Source organism: Cibotium barometz, chromosome 7 (genome assembly GCF_041138505.1).
Source record: "Cibotium barometz isolate CiBa-2024 chromosome 7, ASM4113850v1, whole genome shotgun sequence".
NCBI classification, from domain to species: domain Eukaryota; kingdom Viridiplantae; phylum Streptophyta; class Polypodiopsida; order Cyatheales; family Cibotiaceae; genus Cibotium; species Cibotium barometz.
The window spans coordinates 46,344,899-46,350,573 of NC_141052.1; the positions used below are offsets into that span (position 1 = coordinate 46,344,899).

Genomic DNA, 5,675 nt, shown 5'->3' on the forward strand with positions numbered 1-5,675 from the left:
AGCAAGCTCATTTGTGGTTGTGAAGTGAACACAGGAGTTTGAACTATCGTGCCAATATTGTCAATCGTTATATTCAAGTCAGGGAAAAACCTCTAGCCTTGTTACCAGGCTGGACAAAACCTAGCAATTTGCCTCCATTCAATTATTTGTTTGCAACTTGAGGCCGGAAACTTTTTAGCTTCTTGATGTAAGCTTAGTTGGCAGCTTGTAAGTCTAGGTAGATTTTACAAGTTTTCACCTAGAAGCTTAGACACCCAACCTTGAGGGTTGGCTAGGGGGGATCCACACAAACATATTTTTGCTTTACTACTACCTGTTGTCCAAGGGTTTACGTGGGGGGAAATACATGCATTGCTCCCCCATGGCCCCAAATCAGTTTGACCACTTCCCCAAACTCAAGAACAAAGGCCATTTTCCGCACTCAAGCCACTAGTGCACCAACCACTAGTGGCCTATGTGTGAACATGATGCATTGTAACAACATAAGTGAGAGTTCTAAGTGAGGGGAAAGTTGATTATAGTTATTAGTGTGCCCTTTGGTAGGCATCAAATGCTTACATAACCTGGTTTGTAGTATAATTTTCTCGGCTGAAATTCAAAATCCCAGTTAGAATTCCACATTGCCTTTAATTTTAAGGGATGAAATTTGTACATTTAAGTTATAAATCCTGGCATTTATAGGATTTCTAGTGATTTTCAAGTCTAAATCCGAGTTAACCCTAAGCTTTGCCTTTAATTTAAAGGGCTGGAAAAAAAACATTTTTTTTTGAGCAATGGTAGGCATTATGATGTGAAAAATAAATAAATAAGGGTGGGGAGTTTAGGGATCGGGGCAGTGGGAGCAATGCGTGGGATCGGTGCAAAAATTTTGTACTAGAGAAAGATGCTGTTTGGGTTTTAAATGGGATAATTTAAAAGGCGTGTACTGGGCGCTGCCTCACTGGGGAAGGTGGCAAAAATAAAGGAGGAAGTACATGCGCAGGGCAAACATTAAAAGCGGCCACGTGCTCGGTGCTGGAAAGATTTGTTGAGTACCCGTGCGGTTTACGGGTACGGTCACGGGTTTACGGTGACGGCGAGCTGGCCGGCCCGCGGTAGAAACGCAGAAGCAGTGAGGGAGAGAGAAGGTTTTTCTCCCTGCCCGGCTCGGGTTGACCGCCGGTCAGCTGTGAGAAAAGGAAAAGGGGGGGAACGGCGGTGACAGGTGAGAAGTCGCTGGCGCGTCTTTATGGAAAGGGGGTGGTGTAACGGTGCTCGGGCTGTCCGTCCGGACACCGGCTAATCCTAGGTATCGCATGACCGCACCCTTTTGCCCGGCGGGTAGTGGCCCGCGCCGCAAAGCGCTCCTCGGGCAACGAGGCGACGTGGCGTGCTTGAGCACCGTAAGATGTCATCCTCTCGAGAATCTAACGGCTGCATGGAGACGAGACCGGCGTTACGTACAAGCGGGGCATAGGAATGCGCCGAGAGCAAAACAGGTGGGCGAGCGGGTCGAGGGCTGCGCAAGAAACCGGAAACCGAAGGCGGTTTTACGGATCTACGGCAGGCGGTGAGGTAGAGCTACGCGAGCCGAGGGCTATTTTTTTGCGCCCTTTATTTTGGAGTAAAAGGGTAAACGGGTACTTTCCTCTTTACGTGCCAAGTGGAGGAGCTTACAAAAAGGCCTGTTTGCCGCATTGTTGTTAGTCTCGTTTGCATGCAAACGTGATAGGTGTATCGTCGTTTCCTCCCACCTTGTCTCCCTCCTGTTTTTTCCCCTTGTTTACACTCTCCTGTGCCCTAGCTGCCTACAGCTACCTCCATGCCTTTGATCTTATATAGCTTGCCATTACCCTAGCTTGATTTTCATTTTTTCCCTTTTACCTTAGTTTGATTATGAATTTTATATCCTGTTTTTAAGTCTACTTAGCACCAATACTCTCATTTTTCTCCTTCAATTCCTAGAAATTTCTGTTTAAGCATCTAGTTTTGATTAATCTTTGCCCTGCTAGATTATCCCTAAGTAATGTTTTCTCTGTGAAGTTACCGTCAGTATAGTTTTATCCAACGTTTCCATTATAAGTCTAGGTTGATCTTGTACCCTAGACACCTAGTGGAAATTTGTTTTTTTCATTGATCATAGATGTATAGCTCCTCCTTAAAAATCTATCAAAAGTCTTCTAAATTTAATACCTTCTCTAAAATTTACAAGTTGCAAGTATGCTAAACCGTCTGTAGAGCTACCTATAGTCTAGCTTGATTTTATGCCCTATTTGCTTGTGTTTTCAATTATAGATTTATAGCTCCTAATTTGACTTTGCTATGAGGCTCCTACTTCAATTTCAAATAGCTCCTACCTACTATTCTAATTTGATGTTTTTTAAATTTCCTTTTTTGTGTACAACCCGAATTTCTACTTTGAGGATTGTACAGGTCTTACATTTGATTTTTGGACACTGGTCACAACACTCTCATTTTTTGTAATGTTTTTAACGTTGTAGCAACCTTTTTTAAAGGAATTTGGTCTGATATTTATTTTGGTACCCTATGACTCATTTGTTTCTTTTGCAAAAGGCTAGCTCCTAAATTTGTAGTAACCTTTTCTTTTTATTTTGGGTTCACATTGGAATTGTGCATTTCTAATTCCTATAAAATTCCGACCTACTATTCTAACCTGTGGTTTATGTGGAGAGCATCTCCTAAGAGTGCGAAATCCTACTTCAGTAACTATTAATGTGCATACTTCTAGACTCTATAAGAGCCTTATAATATTTTGGCAAACCAGCTTTCCAACAAACCGGATACCTTGCTTGTGAGAGTATTATTTTGTTTTTTAGTAACCATTAAATTTGTGCATACTTCTAGGCTCTATAAGAGCCTTATAATATTTTGGCAAACCACAAACCGGATACCTTGCTTGTGAGAGTATTATTTTGTTTGTGTAGTTTACTTACTTGCCGGTTCATTCATTTCTTTGTACTCTTTGGCTTGACCTTGACCATCCATGCAAGCTCTACTTTAAACATCCCTTTCTCCTCTTGAACACACACTCTCAAAAAGACAGAGTGATGATAATGATTTGGCTCTCTTCTCATCAACATCAAGATGGGGATGAAGACATCATATGATATGATGATGATGATGATGATGATGATAAGGCTTCATGATCTCATGATATTGAACCGTGTCCCCTTCTTCTACTGCAAAACTTTCTTCAAGTATATTGCATGACAAGTTTGAGCCTGTTCTCTCCATGTCACTGCAAAAGCTTCCTTAGCGCCTCTACTTTCCTGCAGACAACACATCACACAGATCAGCTTTGTTGAGGGGATGCCGCCTGGCTCGAGGCCTATCAATTGTTTTGCTTTTCTACAAAAGCAAATCACCGTATTTTCCTTCTACTTATACACATAGATTTGACTTCGGACCAGGCTTCATTCCCCTCAACTGGGTGGTCTTGAAAAGCCATGCAGAGACAGCCCCCCGGGGGGTTTTAAGTTCAACAAATTGTGTTTAGGTAAAGACAACCAGCTCTTAAAAGTCTTAGTTTCCTTCTGTCCAATTTCTTGTTTTGAAAAATTTGGCGAAATTAATCTTTTCTTGTTTTGAAGATAATAAAATTTTAGCAGTGATTTGATCAGGCTAACCTATACAACCTTAGGGTTTGCTATGCATTTTCACGGAAATGATCTTTGTTTAGGTTACATCAAAGTAGCTTTGGAAGGTTTTTCTTGTGTACCACTTTAGGAGGGTTTCCTTAAAGCTTAGGTTATGCCATGTGTGTTTTGTGGGCAAGGAATAAAGTAATCTTTACGTTAATAAGCTGCAAGCTTTACCCTAATTGAGACAAATCTCATGGATGGGCGATGTTGGTAGTTATGAAAAACATGGTTTAGGAAGAAGCAAGCACTATTTTGAGCAATTAATTTAAAAGTCTATTAAGTTTCTTTGCTACGGCTTCTACAAAGCTCTTAATATTACTATATTCTGATTCTTTTTTTTTTTTGGGGGGGGGGGGGGGGGGGGGGGTCATGTATTTGCAGATGGTTTGGATCAGCTGGGATGTTATATGATGGAGAATTCTGCTGGGGGGAGTGCCGCCTGGCTCGAGGCCAATTGTGTTGTGTTTGGCCTTAATATATAGCCAGAGTCCAGCTGCTTGACGTCGGACCAGGCTTCATTCCCTTCAGCATACATACTCCGCACATCAAATTTTCGTATTTCAAGCCACCAAAACCTTATCAGGCCGCAACAAATTATTCACTATCCCTACCAATTCATATATAGCCCATCATTTCGTAAGGTATCACTGCATCATCAAATATTTTCAAGGTCTCTGATCACCTAGCTGACATACTGCAGTTCTGATTAGGTCATAAGAACCGCCTTATTTTGTTAGTTAAGTTTCTTAAACATCACTTGAGCAAGCATGTATTGATTCATAGTTTCACTAACGATGTGGGATCTCTCAGGGCGCTTGTATAACCTTTGGGCGATTCTATTTAACCGCAGGGGCCTAGGGTTTGCATAGCTTAGCTCATTTTATAAGCTAGCAGCTTCTCAGTGTACATCGTACGGTTAGATTTTAATGCGTTCATGTAATAGACTACGCTACGAGTCATACTGATTCGTTGAATCGCGGGTACATGAGACTGTCTGGTCTGTTGTGTGTGCACTTCTGTCGGCAGCATTTCGAGAACACACGTGCCACGTTTAATATACCAGTTCTACCCATACATTGAAGTGCCCAAGGTAGTCCTGCAAAGATCCATTGGAAATGTGTGTGTGTGTGTGTGTGTGTGTATGTGAGAGAGAGAGAGAGGGGGGAAAGATTTTCATGTCTCTCCCTTGCCACATGCGAGAGAGAGAGAGAGAGAGAGGGAGAGAGAGGGAGAGAGAGAGAGATTTTCACGTCTCACCCAGCTTGCAGCTACACAGGCATGCTTTCATTTCTTTATTCAATCGATTCGATTTAATGAAGCCGTCATTGCGCTTTCTTAGAAGTTGAAAGAGGCCATAATAACAACAGCTCGACGTTGAAACAGGCAGTCTAAACTGATCAAAGATGCAAGAAGCGCTCTAGTATGTCAAAGAGCTCCTGAAGGCTACAAGTATGTTGAAGTTTACAAGATGCTTTAGTATCTGAAAGAGACAACAAGGGCTCTAGTGTGGGTGTCAAAGAGTTCTTGGACATGTACTCGAAGTGTGTGCAGGTTTACAACATGTTCTATGAAATGATAGATTTTTCATCCACGCTTTCACGGATTGATAATTCTCTATTCCACACCTTTTACGGCTACTGCCTATGTAACACAGTAGATCTCTCTCTCTCTCAATGTATGAGAGAGAGAGAGAGAGAGAGAGAGAGAGAGAGAGAGAGAGGATGTTTGATTTTGCGATGTAATCTAATTAATTTCTAACGTACTAACTATTAAGAGAGATTATATTAGTCCTGTGTTTCATTTCTCATGGCAGAGTAATGTTATTTAATGTTGAGGAAAGTAACTTTTAGTAGTGATAATGTTTTGTGTCGCGCGTGAGAGAGAGAGAGAGAGAGAGAGAGAGCGAGAGAGAGGGAGAGAGAGAGCTCAGAGTACTGAGAGAGAGCTCATGTGAGAGAGTACTGAGAGGATGTTTTTCTGATGTTGCCTAATCTAGTAACTCTAAAGAGATCAGTATTGTTACTTTTGACGTTG

General features: G+C 41.8%; 1 long non-coding RNA gene across 1 annotated transcript; it reads left to right on the top strand.

Annotated features, from left to right (window-relative positions):
* The first annotated feature begins 2,775 nt into the window (after positions 1-2,775).
* LOC147637088 (uncharacterized) lies at positions 2,776-5,407 on the top strand. Its single transcript, XR_015266325.1, has 2 exons — positions 2,776-3,496; positions 4,023-5,407. It is a non-coding gene; the product is annotated as an uncharacterized LOC147637088 (long non-coding RNA).
* The last annotated feature ends 268 nt before the right edge of the window (positions 5,408-5,675 follow it).